Raw genomic sequence first — 22,116 nt, forward strand, 5'->3', positions numbered from 1 at the left:
TGTAGTATTGTTTGTCCTCTTGCTGATAGAAAGATTAGCTTGCCAAACTAATTCACAGGTTTCTTTATATAGCTAGGAAGAATTATAAAGTACCAGGGCAGATGACCAGAATCTGTACTAAAAAGTCTAAGGCCATGAGCCGGAAACCCAGTGGCTAGAATCAAATCTGAAGTGCAAGAAGAGACAGAAGTAAGGACTGCAATTCAGTGAGACAGAAGCTGAGCAGAATGAGATGCAATCAACAAATAAGGAATAAACAAATACAAAAGAGTGGCCTGGAACCAGGACTCTAAACAGAAAGTGTGGGGCAGAGTATATTAATACCTTTTTGGGAATTGGGCATGAGGAACTTATCAAGACTGGAAATTTACTATAATTAAATAGTAAACCTAGTTCTGATTTGTCTCTAGCTCCTGGATGAATTTGCTCTTCCTTTTTTTCCAGATCAGTGTTTCCCAAAGTGATGTTTCATAGAACAGTCTTCTTAAAACTGTATCATGAAAGTGAGAAGAAAGTATCAGTTGTCAAGTAAATTTGGGGAATTAAAATACACACACAAACACATAGACACACACACATTCTTCATATTTTTCTCTCTTAGAAATTCACAGTGCCCTTATTGTACAAAATCTTCTGAGTTGTCCTGGAGAAAAGAATTCTGTATACCTACTATTTCCCAAACTTGTTTGACCTCACATTTTGCATCACATCAAATCTCATCCTTTTCTCTAGGACACTAGTTTGGGAAATTAACTGTTCTGTTTCATTACTGTGTCAATATAGAGAGCTATTGCAAAGCCATTTTTAAAAGGTAGGGTATGCGAATGAATGAATGAATTTGTCCAGTGTTTACTAATACAGCTGTTTCAGCTTTGCATAGGATCCAGTCTTTGACAGAAGCAGGGCTCACATTATTGATATAGTCAGACAAATAGGAAATTATCATACATAGCTACTTATTTTTAAAAGTTGCATAGTGTGTTAAGTTATAGAAGCTAGACTCCATAACAGAGAATCACTGATCCCGTATTTTGGACAGTAATCACTAGACATTAATAAGAGCATCAAAGCATGTTTCACAATAATTATATGCTGCTCTTAGTAATTCTTAGGAAAGAGGACTTTAACCGAAAAGGTTCTGAGGTGGTTTTGTATTAACACAGGAAGCAGTGTGTTGCAACAAGACAGAGAATTACCAGTAGCCAGGAGATTTCCATTTTCTGTTCTGGATCTGCGATCAGCTATCTATGAGATATAAAAGATATTTCTCTTCTGAAAAATGAGACTACCATTGCCCAGTAAGATATTAAGAATGAATGTCTAAAAAAAAAATCTCAGTTCTGAGCTCAAATTTGGGGAATTCTGGATTAAACAAAGTTAAGCAAGTTTCCATACCTAGTATTAGTGTGCATTGTGAAACTCCCAAAGATAGATATAATATTAAAGGTTTCTGTGTTACCCTATATCTGTACCATGTATATTAAGTGATCCTCAGAAGACAACTTGGGAAATACAGGACTAAATATATTCCATACCTCCTTATAATTCTAAAATGTTATGTTCAATGATTTTAAATTATCTATCTACATTTTTCTCCTTAAAAAAAAAAAAGGACTGTACATTTATAAGCAAAGAACTCCAACTGTGTGCTTGTGAGTGACCAGTGTTATCTGAAAAATGTCTTGTCACAGTATTATCTATAACAACTCTACATTAAATTAGATCGTTTTAATTAATTAAAAATAATATGTGCATGGTTTTAGGTTATTTAGGTAGGGTGTTAAAGATTTTTAAAGTTGTTATATAGTGTTAGTCTTTATGGTTTCTAGACGAAATACTCTAAAATCATGCACATATTTTTTACTTTAAAAAATTGCATATCTTAGAGGCCAGCCCAATGGCAAGGTGGTTAAGTTCATGTGCTCCACGTCAGTGGACCAGGTTTCCGCCTTTCGGATCCTAGGCGCAGATCTATGCACCCCTTATCAAGCCATGCTGTGGCAGGCGTCCCACATATAAAATACAGGAAGATGGACACAGATGTTAGCTCAGGGCCAGTCTTCCTCAGCAAAAAGAAGAGGATTGGTGGCGGATGTTAGCTCAGGGATAATGTTCCTCAAAAAAAAAGAAAAGTTGCATATCTTGCAACTCTAAGGAAATAATAGCTAAAGAAGAAATCATTTTTCAGAAATAGGAACAGTGTTTTTGTCACAATCTAGTAGTCATCAGTGTCATATGTCATAACATATTCTTCTAGAACATTTTTGAATTTGACATTATAGTAACTTTCTGTATAAAAAAATAATGTAAGAATATTTTATTTCTTTGTAGGTAGAGTGGAAAGTGGAATAATTGGAGTTTTTTAAAGGAAAACTCACTTGCAAAAAATATTTGGGGTGGGAGTCGGCTGGAAGAGACTCTCTCTGGCCAAATCTGGGACAATTTGAGCATCAAAATAAATAATGATAATAATGAATTATAGCATACTAAGTAAAATAATCCATCAGTCCATACCAATATATATAAGTAAGTAAATGAGAGAAAAGGGAAAACCCTTCTTCCTTACCTTAGAATGCCAACCAATACAAGGGATAATGAATTAGAAAATTATCAATGGATGCTCAAATTAGTGGATAAAACTTTATATAAAACAGTTTCAAAATATTTCCTCACATATTACTTTTTAATTGTAAAGGAAAACTAGTAATTTGACAGTGGAGAAACTGGTGGACGTCACATTAACAAACTGATCAAAGTTAACACCACCAATATTGGATTAAACTGACATTTCCTATGCCTCATGATATGATGCACTTGAAAAGGACACAGCATTGCCTCTATAGTATTCCAACCAACATGCATAACCTAAAACTAATCATGAGGAAACATCAGTCAAACTCAAAATGAGGGACATTTAACAGAGTAACTGGCCTGCATTCTTCAAAAATGTCAAATCAAGAAAGACAAAGAAAGGCCGAGTAAAGGTTTTATTTTAAAAGAAACTAAAGAGACTTTAACAACTAAATGTAATATGTAATAAAAGATTGGATCCTGGCCCAAGGTTTTTTTTTTAAAAGTATAAAATGCTTTGTTGTTAGTGCCGTGGATTCGATGCCGACTCCTAGCCACCCTGTGTGCAACAGAGCAGAACCCTGCCCGGTCTTTTTTACCCCATCCTCTCACCTTCCAGCACTATATCAGACAATCCTCCTCTGCTGTTCATAGGGTTTTCATGGCCAGTTTCTTTGGAAGTGGGCAGCCAGGTCCTTCTTCTTACTCTGTCTTAATCTGGAAGCTCCCCTGAAACCTGTCCACTGTGGGCAACCCTGCTGGTATTTGAAATACCAGTGGCAAAGCTTTCAGCATCACAGCAACACACAGCCACGAGAGTATTAGAACTAGCAGGTGAGTGGTGTGGTTGTCTGACCAGGAGACAAACCCAGGCTGCGGCGGTGAAAGCACCAAATCTTACCCACTAGACCACCAGGGCTGGCTAAAAAATGCCAGAAAGGGCATTATTGGGACAATTATCAAAAATTGGATATAGACTATGGATGAGATATATTAAATTTCTTGATTTTGAAAATTGTATCGTGGTTGTGTAAGAGAATGTCCATGTTCTAAGGAAATCCTTACTGAAGTTTTTGGAAATGAATTCACACATTGCTCCAATTTACTCTCAAAAAAACAAATTAGATACTTAGATGACAGAGTTATTGGAGAAAAATGTAAACAATTGAGGAATCTAGATGAAGTTTCTAGAGAGTTCCTTATCCTATGCTTGCAGCATTTCTCTAAGTTTGAATTTATACCACAGTAAAAAGTTGTAATACTTTCTTTAACTTGAGTAGGCCCACTGAGAGTTAAAGCCTATTTCACTCTAATGGGTCAAATTGTTCCCAGGTATGTAAGAAAAAAGGCCAGACCTTGCTCTTTGTCCAAATTGATAAAATTATGACACAAAATTAATATGGTGTTAATAACCCCCCTCCCTCAAGAAAAGGAATTTGTAGTATATTTGTGAGCCATGTTAAATTCTTCATGTTAAATGTACCATATGATTTCGGGGTATTAATATTTTAAGTGAATGCACTTAGAGGATGTACAATAGACAGCTATTTCAAGTGACACACAAAACTACTACATCCGTTCTCTCCCCAATCTCCCCCTCACCTGCCACACATTTATTTATTCTTCATCTCCCACTTTACCTGCCTAATTCAAATGTAACAAAAGCTTTGTCCAGGAACCTTTTTCACCTTCTATATTTTATAGTAAAGCATTGTCACTACTCTATAAAGGTAATAAATTATATGTTAAATTGAGAAATAGGTTTTTTAAGAAGACTTTGTACTAAGAAACTGCCTAGTATAAATTCTGCCTTCTTTGTACTCATAAGCTATAGTCTTTATAAACAAATTAGTGTTTGTTTTATGTTTAGAAGTCAATTATTACTTTTTGGTTGCTTGACATTGAGAGTTGCTAGTCAAAGTAAAAGTGTAGTATAGTTTAACTTTTAAAAAACATTTACCACTTAATAGACAGTCAGGAGACAAGACTGTCATAGATTCAGATATCACCTCATATAATTAATCCAAAAGTCTAAACCAGAAGCAAAAGTTTAAGTAAAAGGGGTAAACTGAGAGGGACCAAGTATGTTTAAGTATGTTTGAAGCAGGATTTTAAAATTGTTTTGATTCTTCTGTGTAAGAAGGAATGTTATTATTCTTAACATTATAAATACTAAGAGAGATGAAAGATTGTTTCCTCACAGAAAATTCAATAGCTTTCTAAGAAAAGGTAAATCTATAAGCATTTCGGCAAATGAAGTTTTTTTTTTCCTGTTGAATCTTAGATATTTTTTTAGTTCCACCAAGAATTTGATAGTCTATATTCAAAACATACTGAATAAAATGTGAATAATATTCTTGACCTTTTGATGACCATATAATTTTTCTGAGAAAATGGTCATGTGTGATCATGTAAAATATTTTATAGAATTAAATCTTGGAGCTCTTATTTATGTAAGAAAGGATTCAGCACCAATATTGACCTACTTTTTCTTTCTCATTCAGATTTTTTTAGCAAGAGAATAACTGTCTCACACCATGATTTGAAGCCAGAATTTTATTGTAACATATTAAAAGAGAGAAACTCATTCTTGCTGTGTTTTTGTAATCTGAGTATAAGGTTACACCATATCAACAAACAGCAGATGGAGAAAAAAAATACTCTAGGAAGCTAGACTATAAATACTAGGTTAAATCCAGAACTTCAGGATTTTCAAAATTTTGCTACAGCTTCTCTAAACTGTCTGATCTTTAGTAAGAAATTCATAATTAAGAGTGGGGAAGAAAGGCGAAGAATCACAAATTGAGATCTGTGTTACTTTAGATGGTTTCATCATCATCTTACACTTCTTATGAAAGCCATTTTTGGTTCTGTAATCTCCTAACAGGTATGGGTTCAAAGAAGTAGCTCCATTGGAAATGTAAAAGTGATTTTTTTCCGTAATACCAGTATTATGACTCTCTTATACATTTAGTGACTTTCCTGTAAAAGACATCAATATGTTAAATTCACCCTTAGTGTTAGTGATTGAATGCCTTGTTGAAACAGCTCATTTGGCTTTCATTCATTGATTTCTTCATTGAGTATATCATAAATCATGTACATATGTGCCAGGTACTATAGTTGGATTAAAGTTGCAGTCATAGAAGATATAGTTCCCATTCTCAAGTTGCTTAAGACAAACCAAGTGAACCATGACAATGAAATATAATAAATGTGGTAAAAGTAAGCATGATGTGCCATGGAGGTATGTAGTAAGAGCTCCTAACCCTTACTGGGTAGTTGTGGAAGTCATTAATTTTGATTACCAAAGGTGGGATTAGAAAAATATGAAGTGAATTTTGTGCTCCAATTCAGCTTATTTTAAGATAAATAGTCTTGAGGGGCCGGCCCCATGGCCCAGTGGTTAAGTTCACACACTCTGCTCCAGCGGCCCATGGTTTCACTTGTTCGGATCCTGGGCGCGGACATGGCACCACTCATCAGGCCACGTTGAGGCGGTATCCCACATACCACAACTAGAAAGACCCACAACTAAAATACACGACTATGTACTGAGGGATTTGGGGAGAAGAAGCAGGGGGAATAAAAAGATAAATAGTCTCATTAATAGTACCAATTTATTGAATATCTGTGATATGCTATATGTTACAACAAATACAATCTTGTCATTTACATTAGACATCTAAAATAATAATAATGAGGATTTTTTTTCCTAAGAAAATATTTGTCTTTCTTCTGATTGTTGGGCTCTCTATGGTTAACTGGTGTAGACTCATTCAGGCCATACAACTCACACATACCATTGGCTTTGAGAGGCACCCAGGAAAAGCAATACAGGTTCATTAATGAAAGTCCATTCTTCACTACTAGAAACCCAACTCAGACTCACCACCTACTAATGATTGTTGGATCATTACCTTCATCCTTGTATGTGAAGGTCAGTACATCATGGTTATACTATGAGCGCTCACCAGTAGGAAAAGCATTATGATGCAGTGTTTCTGAAAAGTAGTAGTTATGAATTTGGAGAAACAGCCTTGAACAGAGAGGGAGATTTCCAAATACAAGAAAAAGTGGGAATATAGAAATTAAGATGACAGGTAAGAAGATGGGAAATGTTGGCAAAGAGAACACGAGTTTAAATGAAGTAAGCTAAGTGGAAGAAAATATAGTGGGCTCAAGAAGTTTGAGGAGTTTAATCGTTAAATACCATGCAAAAAGACTTAATGGAAAGTCACATACATTTGAAGTTGGGATGTTGGACAGTCGTTATTTTCTACAATTCTGTCTCTGATTTTCACCAGTTCTGCCAGCAGAATGGTGGAGGAAAAGTAATTAAGCCTTGAGCAGTTGTTTTAATTAGCTCTCTACAGTGTAATGAAGACTTACGTCTTATCTTTTAGTTATATACTAGAATCAACACATAGTTTAGCTGTTTATAGTCCTTATCTAATTTTTAAAAGATTATGTGTTGATATGACTACAAAATTAAATTTTAACTTTGGTAAGAACAGACTTTAGTGAAAAATGAAATATTAATTCTATAACAGCACAGGAAAGTAAGCAGGCCTACTTTTTGAATAGGCTTAACTCTTCAAAGTTTTCAGAGAGTAGAGGAGAGAATATCTTTGATAAGATTTTGTTTACTTATTTTTTATTTCCACTCATGATTTTGGTAGATTTCAGTCAATTCAGGATATAATAGTTCTTGTTCAGTGATAGCATTTTATTACAGTGAGAAACCAGATGATGACCTAACAGTAATAATTCTTATTGATTTGTATCTGATAGGGGGAAAAATACAAGCATATTCTTCTGTATTTGTTATTGAAAGGAGAGATTTTGCAAATAGCATTTTTGCTTTCATTTCTCATACATTACGTCCATTCTCTTTCCAATACTTGTAAACCATAAGACTTCTGGACCAAAGTATGTTAGAACCTTTAAGATTTTGAAATTTCGAACTAATGATATTGATATGACATAAATATTGATAATAGCTTAAATTTAAAAATGGACAAGTTTCTACCTACATACAAGTCACCTCTTTTAGAGACTGAAACCAGTTACATTTATTGGAAGACCCTCAATGAAAACACAAACCAAATAAAATACTCTCAATAGTCATCAGGTGAATACAATCCTTTTTTTTTAATATTTACTAATTAGAATTATTGATAAAACTATAATTGACTTTCTGGCTTTCCTCCACACTCTCTTTTTTCAGTGCATGCCCTTTAAATGTTGAATTTAGGCTTACCTGATTATATTACTGATATAATATACTGAAATATTTAATTGGATTGGAGTGACTTACTAGATGCCAATTTGCCACACCCAGAATGTTGCAAATCTTAGTACACAGGCCTATTTACTTCTTCCAGACTAAATAAGCATCTTTCTATGTGTGTGTGTAGACACACATGTGAACATGCGTATGTCCATGGATTTTTTTTATTACAAATCAGATAGAGGATGGACCAATTCTGAACATATGTGTAGATGTTTAACAATTCTCAATCATCCTATTGTCTTTTTACAGTGTAAAAGACCCTTGAGCAATACTAAGCAATATGAGATTAGGTTCTGTATTTCTTCTTATGAGTCTTACTAAGGTCCTGGTTTTTAAATTTTTTTAACCTCCGTAAATTACAATTACTTAACAAGTGCTTATTGAACACTTTCTAAGTGTAACCTAAAATTTAAAGTGACATTAAAGAGAAGAAAGTGAAGGTGTAGCCCCTGTTGACCTTCCATTTAAGTGTTTTCTCCTTATAGGAGAGCCTGAAGGTGACCAGTCTGTTCCCTTGCCCTGAAGTTGAGGTGTGGGGGACAGAGTAGATCCTCTCAGGACTCTGGGATACTGAGGAGGATGAGCTCTCAGGCAGATGTGCAAGTTGGTACAGCAGAAACAAAATAATAATAATAACACAGATTATACTGTCCTCTTTAATTATCATGTTTGGCTTCCTTTCTGTCATACATTCGTATGACTATACTTCCATTTTGGTGCCTTTCTTTTACTCCTGCTTGTACTTTTTTTTTAACATTAGAAAACAATACTATTTTAAATACTTAATCACTATTCCATTATACTGATTTTATTGAATTCAAGTTAACCTCTTAGCTAACATTATTTAATGCCTGCTGTGTACGAATATTATATTACATATTGATCCTGAATGCCACAGCCTTGCACTTTTATTTTCACATCCTTTCCAAAGTATAATACATGTTGTTAATGAAAATTCTATAAGCACCAGCTCCAAAACACCATGGTTTAATAGCATGTGTTAGGCCTACTGCTGAATCTTTAGTAACTTTATTAGTAACAAAACAATATAGGGAAGATATATTTTTAAATCATATATTTTTGTATCAGTCAACATTCTGTTACAAATATCTTCTCTGGCCAGTTTAACAATAGAAGAGACATGTTAAAAGGTATTAATTAGGTAGCTAACAGACCTCAGCAGAACCAGAGAGCCAGCTCTGAAATTACCCAGTCAATAACATTGCACAAGCATTCCAGGAGCTTCTCTAGCAAAGACACTATTTCCATTGGCACCCAGCATATATGATGCATCAGTCTGAACACCACTGTCATCCCCCAAAACCTGCTATCTCCAACAGCATATCAAGTTCTCCAAGAAGAGTTGCGTCATCAGGTTGCTTGATTCAACTTTCAAATCACACTGTATGAATTTGATTGCTGGGACCTAAGGTACTGCCTATCTGTAAGACAGTTGGGAGAATGCTAATGTACTGATTTCCGCCTTAAGAAGACTGGAATCATACTGTAGAAAACTAACACATGTAAAGAAAGTGTTCAAAACTTTGTTGGCAACCACAGATGACCGATGTCCACAGATGACAGTGAACTGGATTATTTTTCATTTTAAATCTTCATTGCATCATTTAAAATTTCTAGAGGTCAGATACAGATCATTGTCTTTCTCTGGAAAATTCATCCCAATTTTTGTCCTCAGTAAGCATCCAAATTCTTCTCTTAGTGAATCACTTCTACCAAGTGTTGGCTCCTCTAACCATCATCCATGCTTGAACTGAAAGAGAGGAGCACACCTGCACCCGTAAGGTGGGGTTTCTCACCCTCAGCACTACTGGCATTTTGGAACGGATAATTCTTTGTTGTTGGGGGCTTTTCTATGCATTGTAGGATGTTTAGCAGTATCTCTAGCCTCTACCCACCAGATGCCAGTAGTGCACACACACACAGATTCACACATAATGATAATCGAAATTGTCTTCAAACATTGACAGGGGCCAGCCCGGTGGTGCAGTGGTTAAGTTCGCATGTTCTGCTTCGGCAGCCCTGGATTCACTGGTTCGGATCCCAGGTGCAGACATGGCACCACTTGGCACGCCATGCTATGGTAGCCGTCCCACATATAAAAAGAAGTAGAGGAAGATGGGCATGGATGTTAGCTCAGGGCCAGTCTTCCTCAGCAAAAAGAGGACGATTGGCAGTAGTTAGCTCAGGGCTAATCTTCCTCAAAAAAAAAAAAAAAAAAAAATTGACAGATGTCCCCTGGAGTACAAAATCACTGCCAGTTGAAAGCCACTAAGATGCAACTATGTCTTTGCTTAATGGACAACTTATGAACTAATAGATGCTACCTTACAGTCTGACCATTGATGTTGTAGTTATATGTCTCTCACTGCTTCCCCTAAATCCTTTTCATCAACATGTAAGAAATTATATAAATCTAGAAAGAAGGTTGAAAAATTATCTTTGCTTTGTAGTCCTCCGGTAATTCACTTGCTTCCTCCAACTCTTCCCTTTTGCTTTGTCTTCTGCCCCTTCTGTACATTGTAAATATTCTGCATCCTCTCTGTGCTTCTATAGGATCACCGGGTACCTATAGGAAGCAAGGGAGGAGAAGGAAAGTTAGTTCATATTTTGAAGTTAAACTTTGGGCTTCAGAAATTTGGTGAATTGAGTGAGTACATATTTCTTGAAGTTATCATGGGAACAAATGAAATTAAAGTATCAATTTTGTCATCACATTAAATTTACTTGGAAAGATGTTCCCACAGTATAGAAATTAGCTATTATATAGTCAAGATTTGGGGTTGAGCCTCTTGAAAAAGACCTTCCTGTATTCCCCTTTGTAATTCAGAACATAAGCGAGGAACTATAGATAAGCCATATAAATCGCCTTTTTCTTTTAATGCATTCTACAATATTCATTAATTTATATATATTTTCACTCCTTAAAAAATGATAATTTTTGTGAGTAAAATGGTTTTATATATTAATCCTTAACTATTCTAAGCAAAAATAAAATAGTGAAAAATCAGTTTAACGGCATTTGGTTTCCTGCTTAATTTCAAAGTTGACCTGAATCATATTGCTACTTTTTCAAATTAACCTCCAAATTTGCTAACCTGTTTTAAGAGTTTAGGAGCATGGCTTTCCAAAAGTGAAGAGTAACAGTAATTTCTTTATTTTAAGTATTTCTTTTACTGCTTAATAAGTTATAGCTTTGTAAGTATGAAGGCATGATTAAATTTCTTTTCATGTTGCTTTTAAGGTGAATAAATAATTCAGCTTTTTATCAGGGTAGTTTCAGTTTTTATACTATATCATATATAGCTCATCAGCTGTGTTAGAGAGAACTTTTTATTCCTTACCAGAAATACTTAGGGTTTTTCTATTATTAAAAAAGAGAGAGAGAGAAATGTTTATCTTATTCTGTCTGAAATAACACACTAATTCTAATCAATGCATTTTTTATTTGTTAATTTTGGCTAATTTTATCTTAATGTATCTCCATAGGGTCCATATTCTAATTAAAATTCACTTCGAATTTAGTAGAGCTTAGATATATTTTAATAATCTATGTAGGAAAAATATTTATTTACAAATGTGTGATTAGGTAATTACAAACATGTAGTTATTGGCTATCTGTTGACCTGTTTAAAAAGTAACAAATTTTTGTGGCTTTCATCTTCCTATTTTTAATATTAGTGAGATTGAATTTTTACATTTTATCACACCAAATGAAAAGAATTTGGAGAGATTAAGATACATCATATAAAAATATTATATTAAACATAATAATTGATTTTCATAGTTTATTATTTATTGTTAGATTTAAATGAAATATTTAATTGTAAAGAAAAATGATATAATACGTTCTTGCTAAACTGCATTACTACATTAAATCTTTTTAGAAACTAGAATTTTATTGTAAAAATAATACTATTTGAAAATATTCAAATAGCACAGAAGTAGAATAAGTAGAAAAGCAGTATGAAGATATCCATTTCCAGCAGTATAACAGATTACTCTCAAAGGCTGTTTTAATACAAAACACCCAAATCCTGAATAAAACGTAATGTTATTTCATTGCTAGGTTCCATGGGTAGAAACAAAATCTTAACAAGCAAGGGAAGAAAAAAAATTTGGACTGAAACTAAAGCTTGAGCAATAAACATACAAGACAGGTGGGGCTGTCTTAATGACAAGTTAAAATAATAATACTTAACCGAAAAGAAAGCTGTAGGCCAATAGCAAGATGGGGAAGCTGGAAGAAATAATTCTCATTTAAATCCTCCAGGTGGGCTTTTTCCCTCTTGTTTTGTTTTGTTTACAGATTATGTCAACCAAATATGAGTTCATAGTCAAAGTCAAGCAAACACATAAGGAAATAAGCCACCATAAGTGCGAGTTAGCAGAAATGGCAAATTATATAGACACTCCAAGATGCAGATATTGAAGTTAGCTAATATGGAATATATAGAAGCAAATCTGAAATGTTTAAAAAAATAATACAGCAGAACTAAACTTAGAAGAATTGAAAATATAATTGTCAAAATGACAAAGAAATCATTAATGGGTAGATGTATTAGTCAGTATCTAGTCAGGGAAAACAGAAACTATTCTAATTACTTTAAACAGAAACCATTTAATACAAGGAATTGGTTACACAGGTTATTAAAAAGGACCAGAAAGACCAAAGAGAGGATAACTGGCAGAGCAAATAAAAAGGAAAAAGGAGTAATGTCCAGAGCTCAGAAGCTGCTAACATTCCTTGGTTGGAGTCTATAGGCCTAAACCCACTGAGATGCTGTTACAGTCACTTTTCGCTCCACCAAAGTGTCTCAACCAGAGCTGGAATTATCAAAAGTTATTGCTGCTTCTCAAACTGATGTGTTCCAGAATCACCTTATCCCTACTGCCCCAATAGCACCTTATAATCTCCCACTGGTGCCTCTTTTGGAAAGGATTTAGTAGGAAACTTGTCAGAGAATCCAGCCATTTGCAAACTCCTCACCTCATACAATAAAAAGCAGAGCATAGAAGAGTGGGAATGAGGGCTTTAAGCAGAAACAGACAAGTACTTGGCAGAGTGGATTATATATCAGTTTGCATACAGCTGAAGAGAGAATTAGTGGATTGGAAGAGATGTTTGAAAATGACAAAATACAGCAGAGAAAGACAAATATATGAAATAAAGGTAGAGATTTATAGGCTAAAACGTGAAATTCTGAGACTAATCAAAGACTCCTACTGAGAAAATAGAGGAAATGAAGGACAGGCAATATTTAAAGAGCTAATAACTGGTAATTTTCCAGGAATGATAAGCAGGAGTTACAGAGAGCACAATCACAGTGTATAATAAGCAAGAGGAAATGAAAAGAAATCCAGACCTTGAGATTGTGTGGTAAAACTGCAGGACATCAAAAACAGGAAAAGACTCGAAAAGCAGCCTGAGGGGAAATAACACAAATCACCTGAAAAGAAATAACAAAATGAACAACAGACTTCTCAACAGCAACAATGGAAACTAGAAATCAATGGAATATTTTTAAAGAGAGAAAATATTTGTCAACCTAAAATTGGGTGCCTGGTAAAACTTTCTTTTAAGCCAAGTTTGTAAAAATGATAGATAACCAAAAACGGTTTACCACCAACAGACATAAACTAAAGGAACTTCTAAAAGGAAATGATTAATTGAGAAATCAGTAAAATGACAGAAAAAAGGAAAATAATTCCAAAGGAAAATAGAAGGAAATGAATGAAAAAATTGGCAAGCAGGACTAAACTCACTAAAATCTGTATGAAATACTATTACCACTACTAATAATAACAGATATTATTATTTAAAGTTTCAGGAGTTGGATAAAATGACAAAAATATAATGTTGGGCAACAATACCATGAAAACCTGGGGAGGGATACAGCAAGGATTATCAGTATACATCATAAAATTTCCAAGGTAACCCACTAAAAGAATATAAAAGAAGTATATGTTGTCCAATCCAATAGAAAGGAGAAAATGGAATAAGTTTCAAACAAATGAAAACTACACCAGTTAATATTTTAAGGCTAGAAGACAGATTTTTTTTAGGCGTAGAAGAAGTAGGGCAAATGGAAAGCAAAAGGTAAGATACTTGAAAGAAGTCTAAATACATTGGCAGTCATAACCAGTGACATTCTGAAAATATAAAGACATGAAAAGGTTGAAAATAAAAGGATAGTAAAAACTTATGCTGGGCAAACACCAAACAAACAAAAGCTAGGGCATCAATTTTGATGTGCCAAGCATGACTAGAGATAAGGAGAGCCAATACATAATAATGAATGGTTCAGTTCACTAGAAAGATATAAAATATTAAGCTTCTATACCCATAATAACATAGCCTCAAAACATTTTAAAATATTAAAATTCAGTAAAATTAAGGGAAGAAATTGATCGATTTAATATCATAACAATTTTAACATACATTTGTCTGTATAGAGTTGTACACCCAAAAATTACAGAATATGTATTCTTGTCGAGTGATTAATCATTTACAAAAAATTGACAATATTTTTACCTTAAAATGTCAGCAAATTTCAAAGAATTGTCTTACAAACCACATCTTCTGACATATAAATAATAGTTGATACCAAAACAAATTTTTAAATGATTATACATTTGGACATTTATTTTAAAAAGGACCTTTGAATAACTTATGAACCAAAAAAGAAATACTTTTAACTGGACAAAAACTAAACATTTCAAATTTATAGGCTACATAGCCTTAAATGCTTACATTAGAAAAGGCGGGACACTGAAAATTAATGGCCTGGCTTCCAATTTAATGAGTTAGAAAAGGAACAACAGCTTTTTGTAAAAAAAGAAAAAGTAGGAAGTGAGGTAACAAACAACAGAAATTGATGAAAAGGAAAACATACATTTAGCAGGTGGGATCAATGAAGCCTGAAATTTTACAGATCTTTTAAAAGATCTATAAAATAGATAACCTTCTGGAAGTTTAATCAGTTAAAAATTAAAGAGAAAAAGCAGAAATAAATGATATTCTGAGTAAAAAAAGGATACACAACTACAAATCAACTAGAGATTTAAGATAAGAGGATACTATGAACAACTTTATGCTGAAAATTAATAAAAACTTAAGTGAAATGTACAAACTCCTAAGAATTATGCCATACCAGAAGTGACTCAAGCAAAAGCTGAAATCCAAGATAATCCTGTAACCATTAAAGAATTAAATCTTTTGTTAAAACCATCTCATAAAAAATCCCAAAAACTAGCCCCACAGTTACAACTGACCTCTGACCTTTTAAATACAGGTCATTTTAAACTTACTCTTCCAGAGAATAGAAGAAGAAATAGCCCCAAACTCTGCAATATACATCTATATCAAAACCTTAATATCCAAACCAAAGACAGCAAGAAAAAGTAAAAGTACAATTCACTCTCACTCATGAATGTTAATATTAAATCTTAAAACGTTAGCAAACTGAATACAGCAATGTATAAAAAAAGAAAATGCATCATGATCAAGAAGGGCATCAAAAGAATGTAAGTGTGGTTTAACATTAAGGAGAAAAAAAATCTTTGTATGTCATTTAGCATGTTAGATTAAAGGAGAAGCATGGTCATCTCAATAGATTTTTTAAAAACTTCTCTGACTCATTCATGGGGTGGAGAGGACCTCTTAGCAAAATTAGAAAAGAAGGGAAGATTCCCTAACTTGATAAATGTTATCTATCAAGAATATGCAGCAAATATCTTCTTACAAATGAAATACTAGAAGCATTTTCTTTAAAATTGGAACAAGACAATTTAATATTGTAGTGGAAGTCAGAGTCCCCACAGGAAGAAGAGAAAAGAAATATCAAGTATAAGCATTTGAAAGGAAGAAATAAAACTGCCTTCATTTGTAGATGACATGATTGTCTACATGTAATACTGAAAATAATTTACAGGTAAACTAGAGTTTAGCAAGGTAACTGACTATAAAATCAATGTTAAAATATAAGTTGTATTTATGTGGCCAGCCTGGTGGTGTAGTGGTTAAGTTCACGCGCTCCAGTGGTTAAGTTTATATGCTCTGCTTTGGTAGCCCCGTGTTCGCAGGCTCAGATCTCTGGTGGAGACCTAGCACCACTCGTCAAGCCACACTGTGGCAGCCTCCCACATAAAATAGAGGAAGATCGGCACAGGTGTTAGCTCAGCGAAACTCTTCCTCCAGCAAAAAAAAGGAAGATTGGCAACAGATGTTAGCTCAGGGCCTATCTTCCTCACAAAAAAAGTAATAATAAGTTGCATTTCTAATGTACAAAAAGTTAGAAAAGATACTATTTACTAGAATCACAGGGACTTAAAGTACGCAGAAATAAAGTTTGCAGGGTCTCTATGGAAAAACTATAAACTTTATTGAGCAACATTAGAGATCTAAATGGAGAGTTGCACTGGTACATTAGACTCAATATAGTCTTGATGTCAGTTTTTTCTAAATTGATTCTTAAATCAATGTGATTCCAGTGAAAACTCTCAACAAGATTTTTGAGGAACTCTACTTGGGTCTAAATTTTATATGGAAAAGCAAAGAGCCTAGAATAGCCAACAGACTCCTAAAGAAGAATACGATGAATGGATTTGCTCTGTCAGATAATGAGATTTGTTGTAAAGATGTAGAATTTAAGAAAGTGTAGTATTGGCAGAGGAATAGAAAACTTGACCAACTGAACAAAATATATCATTTTGAGATACCTAAATATGTGATCAAACTTTTTTTCCAAAGCAAAGGAATGATGAATACAAAATTTAGGATAATGATTCTCTCTATGACAGGGAGTTTGAGATTAGAGAGTTAGTATGTGTTCATGGGCATTTATTTTATTATTATGCTTTATAACATATGTATGTTACATACGTATTATATAGATAATATGATTATATTAGTTTTCTAAGTCTGCCATAACAAACTACCACAGACTGGATGGTTTACACAACAGAGATGTATCTTCTCACAGTTCTGGAGGCTAAAAGTCCAAGATAAGGTGTTGGCATATTTACTTTATCCTGCCTGACCCTCTCTCCTTGGTTTTCAGATGGCTGCCTTCTCACTGTGTGCTCACATGGCTTTTTCTGTGCCCTCCCACCCAGGTTGTCTCTTCCTCTTGTAAGGACAGTAGTCTTTTGAATTAGGACCCCACCCTATTGACCTCATTTAACCTTAATTACCTCCTAAAAGACCCTATTTCCAAATACAATTATGTTGAGGGTGGGAGTTGAGCTTCAACATATGAGTTTTAGGGCAACTCAATTCAGTCCATAACAGCAATTTTTAATTAAGAAATTTAAATAGGGGCTGGCCTGGTGGCGCAGCAGTTAAGTTCGAACTTTCTGCTTCGGCGGCCCAGGGTTCACCGGTTCAGATCCTGGGTGTGGACATGGCACTGCTTGACAAGCCATGCTGTGGTAGGCATCCCACATATAAAGTAGAGGAAGATGGGCATGGATGTTAGCTCAGGGCCAGACTTCCTCAGCAAAAGGAGGAGGATTGGCAGCAGATGTTAGCTCAGGGCTAATCTTCCTCAAAAGTAAGTAAATAAATAAATAAAGATCATGCAATCAAATATTTTAAAAAAAGAAAAGAAATTTAAATAGAATGTGCACCCTGCACTCATCCTTTTTGTGTTCAGAAGTTCTTGATATTAACCTCTTTTGGAATTCCTTTTCATATTTCTCTAAGAAAAGCAAGCAAAAGGGCCTGATTAGGATAGGAAGGGTTACATCCTTTAACAGGCGTATTCACAAATCACTCTGCATAGGTCTATAAACTCTACAATTCAAGCCAGTGAATTGAAACTCCTAGAACTCTTTAATAAACCTAACAGTGGAAAAGACCAGAGAAGAAAACGTTCTAAGGTTTCTGAAAATTTTTCTTAATCTTAGATAGTCTCAAGTTATATTTCAAAGTATGTTTTTCTTTCATAAAGGGGTTAGAGAAATGTTGATTATTTTTTGCGTGTTTCAGAAAACAATGTTAAAGAACAGTACTTACTAGGAAAAAAAAATCCGTATCTAAAAATAGTTTTATCACATGAGTTTATACTTTAACACAAAAAACAAAAAAAATTTACAGGTTTAATTTGCAGGGCAGCTATTTTTTTGACATATTCTTGCTTTGCTCAGACTGAATGATAATGACTTAATATTTCTCTGCATTGAATATGAGGAATTTTAGCAAATACTCAGATGATTTAATGTATCTTATACTATTAAAATCTCTTTTCCTGCCTGAAAGTAATTTTGACTCTAGAATGCTTTTCTGGGGCCAGCCCAGCGGCGCAGCGGTTAAGTTCGCACGTTCCACTTCTCAGCGGCCTGGGTTTGCCGGTTCGGATCCCGGGTGGGGACATGGCACCGTTTGGCATCCCACGTATAAAGTAGAGGAAGATGGGCACGATGTTAGCTCAGGGCCAGGCTTCCTCGGCAAAAAGAGGAGGATTGGCAGTAGTTAGCTCAGGGCTAATCTTCCTCAAAAAAAAAAAAAAAAAAGAATGCTTTTCTTTTGTCATCATATATTTCACAAGTAATGTACTTTGGGGGTCACCTAAAACAAGGAACGGGTTTCTTATCAGCAGACAGTAATTCCGTCTAATGTGTTCATCTGCCTGATTTTAGAAAGCACATAAGAAAGAATTAATGGAAGCTTCCAGATATTTTTACAACAGGCATATTTCTTCAATTCTGTATCTTGTCAAAGCTTAATAGCCTAAAAGCTAAGAGATATATTGATAAAGTTGTCAGATAAAAACAAATATTTACAAATCATTGTTCTGAAAATAGATAAATTAATAAACATTTGTCTTAGGTTTTCCATTTGTTCCTTAAGAGATGCAGATATAGAACATGTGTGCTATAAAAGAGTGTTTCTGTTGACGTTTGTATGTATCCAGTTTTTTTCTGTTCTCTCTGACTTGTGTTGAGTTATTGAAAAACAAATGAAACATTTAATGATTCTTTGCTGTAGCTTTCCTCAGTCTGGTATACTACATTATGTAAATTTTTGTTTTACTTTTTTCTCACAAAGTAGAAATTACTTCATTGGTTTTTTCCTGAATATAATAGCAGTGCTGCTTATTGCAAATGTCTTTTTCTAATAACGTAGACACAGTTCATACTAGAATGGGTTCTCTGGAAGAAATGATATTACATTTCCTTATTGCCATGGTTGTTTCTATAATAAGAGCAGTGTAGACAATACACAGTGACATAGCATGAATCCAAAGTCCAAATCTTTGTTATGGGATTTGACTCGCTTTTATTAACAAAATCAATTGGGAAACTGCCAAATACTCTATTTCTTTTTTATATTATAGACCAGTGTTTTTTAATATGTTGTATCTAGAATTCTACTTCTACCAAAATTACCTGGAGATGCTTGTTAAAAATACAGATGCCTAAATGCTACACTATAGCTTCTCAATCAGAATATCTTCAGTCTGGCATGGACATCTGCATTTTAACAAGCAACACTGGTTAAAAACTTAAACTTAAGCACTCTGCAGTTTGAGAAGCACTGACATACACCATAGCCTGAGTACTGAAAGAGCTTTGTTCCGTGCCTTTTTAGGTGTGTTTGACCTAAAGTATTATATCTGTGTTACAGCTCTTTTAAATCTTTGTTTAAATCAAACAGCAACTTAAACCAAGGAGAACCAGACTTAGCTCTGGCTCTGTGCTAAACAGTTTCCCTAAACTAGTTTACCTGGGGAACTTCTCTTCATCCTGCACAGCCTATGGCTGCCCTATGTTTATCTGTCAGCCCTGGAGGACAGACAGCACTTTTAAAATCTGTCCCATTCATTCTTGCTACAAGTTTAGGAAATATTATCTCTTGATTTCTTTAAAGAAATATTTTAGTCCAATATTAATTTAGGGGATAGTGGTAACAAGCAAAGATTCACTTCCATTCCTTCATTCAATGTAATTGCAAATTTGAACAGTTTAAAACTAAGTTTAAAAAAGTTCACTGCCTTTCAGCCTCTTAAATATAGCTTGTAATTCTTACTAGGAGTTACAGTATATTTCTTTTAGCTCTGCATCACTGGGATTTAGTTAGTTCCAGAAACATTATAGGCCACAGGCCTTTTGATATTCTTTTTCTTATATGGAGACCAAGAGAGCTAAAAATAAAGGCTTTCTAACAAATTATTCAGCTCTCACTCCTGCAAGAGTTTCTGGATAAAGGAAAAAGGAAACTACCCTCCTACGTTAGAGAATTAAGAAGTTTGGCGATCCTGTGGGGAAATATTCCTATCTAATCTTTTAAATTTAGGTCCACGTAATCTGTTTCCTTAGGTTTCAGAATCTCCTCTTCAACCTCTATAATGCAATGTAAAGAAATAAATCACCTCCAGAGTCAAAAGTCTGAGATTAAGGAAAATAAACAATACATTGCCCAGACTTTTGTGTTCCCCTGCAAATAAATAACAAAACAGAAAATCGACGTGGTCTGTGATTGACACCTTGCTTTTCCAAAGACGTCTCTAGTGTTCAGTCATCTTCACAGGTTAGCAGGGAGTAGATGTTGAAACCGTAAGAAGAAGGAGAGTGTGCACTCAAAAATGAAAACAACAGACTGCTAATTTCATTGATTCCTATGTGCTATAAACCAGTGCTTCTAAATCGTCCTAACTCAAGTTAATCAGACGTACCAGATTTGGGGAACCAATAGCAGACATTTCGTTGTTCGGAACTCTGTCTTCTCACTTTTTTCCTGGCTTGGGAAGTCTGACCTTCTCAGCCTGAAGTTCACCAACTTTGAAAGAGAAAGTCCAGCCTCCTCCCACATGGATTGGAGACAGAGCAGATACTCTTGGTCTTCATGTTGAACCTTAACACACCTGAGGGATTAGTAGCAGTGACACAATACACTGGCAGGGGGTGGGAGGTTGGCAGACTGGAGTAAAAAGAGGAGTTGTTGAGAAACACTGTGGATACGTTGTAGTTTTGAATCGGAAGGAAAAGGTCATGCTTATAACTACAAGGTAGATATTTAAGCAGTGTTGACTTATTATTACAGTCTAGTTATTATTTACACCTTTTACTGCTTTATGTTACAAATCTCCTGATTTAAGATTTTACAAATAGCAAATGCATTTTTGCACCAATAAAAATATAAGGTCTTATTCTTGTTTTCTGCCATACTAAATTTACCTTGCAGCTAGATTGTTTTTTGCAGTATTATTTTTATCTTGTATTGAGATCAAGATTGTATTAGTTTCATAAATAACTTGAATTTGCTTTTGCTCTTTTTATATTTTCTGGAACAACTTACATGAAATAGGAATTAACATTATCTTGAGAATTTGGAAGAACCTACTTGCAAAACCATCTGGTCCTGGGGTTTCTTAAAAGGGTAATCTTTGACTATTGCTTCAATTTCTTTATTACTTATTCAAGTTCTTTATTTCTTCTTATAAAAATTGAGATATTTTGTATTTTCCTAGGAATTTATCCATTTCATCTCTATTTTCAAATATTTTATATATCGTTGTTCATAATACTCATTCTTACTTTTTTAATCTCTGTAGTATCTATAGTTATTTCCCCTTTTCATTCTGTATTTTTTGTTTGTCCATTCTCTCTTCTGTCTTTTTCAGGTCTTGCCAGAAGTCTGCTTATCTTATTAATCTTTTCAAGTAATCAGCTTTTGGTGCGCTATTCTTTGTTGTTTGTTATTATTGTGGTTGTTGATGTTGTTCTCCATCATCTGCCCTTTTATTTATTATTTCCTACCTTCTTGTTTTTTTGAGCTTGCTCTGTGCTCTTTTCCACCTTCTTTAGTTGGATGCTTAACTCATTTGATTGTAACGTTTTTTGTTTCTTGATAGATGTGTTTGAGCTGTAAACTTCCTTTTGACTGCTGCATCACCACTCGTTCTTACTTTCTTTCCTAAGACTACTGAGGATAGGATTTTCCCTTCCTAGTTAAGGTCAACCCTTTCCACTTTGACTTTTCCTTTCCTATCTCTTCCATGGCTTTGCTTTTAGTCCTTGTCTTAGTGTTAGAGATTGGGGTGCAAGGAACAGAAACCCATTCATGTTAAGAGAAAAGAGGAGTTCATGTAAGGATGCCAGTGGACCATAACTGGAAAGCTATCAGACACCAAGGCAGCTTGTTCTCTCTCTCTCTCTTTCTTCTTTAGATATCGTCTCTCATGGAACCTGTGCTTCTCTCCACAGTTTCTGTTCTCTTCTCTTTCTGT

General features: G+C 34.4%; 1 protein-coding gene and 1 long non-coding RNA gene across 29 annotated transcripts in view; one reads left to right on the forward strand and one right to left on the reverse strand.

Annotated features, from left to right (window-relative positions):
- The window catches only part of MBD5 (methyl-CpG binding domain protein 5), a 416,685-nt gene that overhangs the window by 302,176 nt on the left and 92,393 nt on the right, over positions 1-22,116 (forward strand). The gene's annotated exons all lie outside the window — the stretch shown is intronic.
- On the reverse strand, positions 6,178-20,749 carry LOC138918764 (uncharacterized). The gene is made up of 3 exons (XR_011428488.1): positions 20,563-20,749; positions 13,252-13,335; positions 6,178-10,454 (listed from the first exon to the last, which is right to left on the reverse strand). It is a non-coding gene; the product is annotated as an uncharacterized lncRNA (long non-coding RNA).

Source organism: Equus caballus, chromosome 18 (genome assembly GCF_041296265.1).
Source record: "Equus caballus isolate H_3958 breed thoroughbred chromosome 18, TB-T2T, whole genome shotgun sequence".
Taxonomy (NCBI): Eukaryota; Metazoa; Chordata; class Mammalia; order Perissodactyla; family Equidae; genus Equus; species Equus caballus.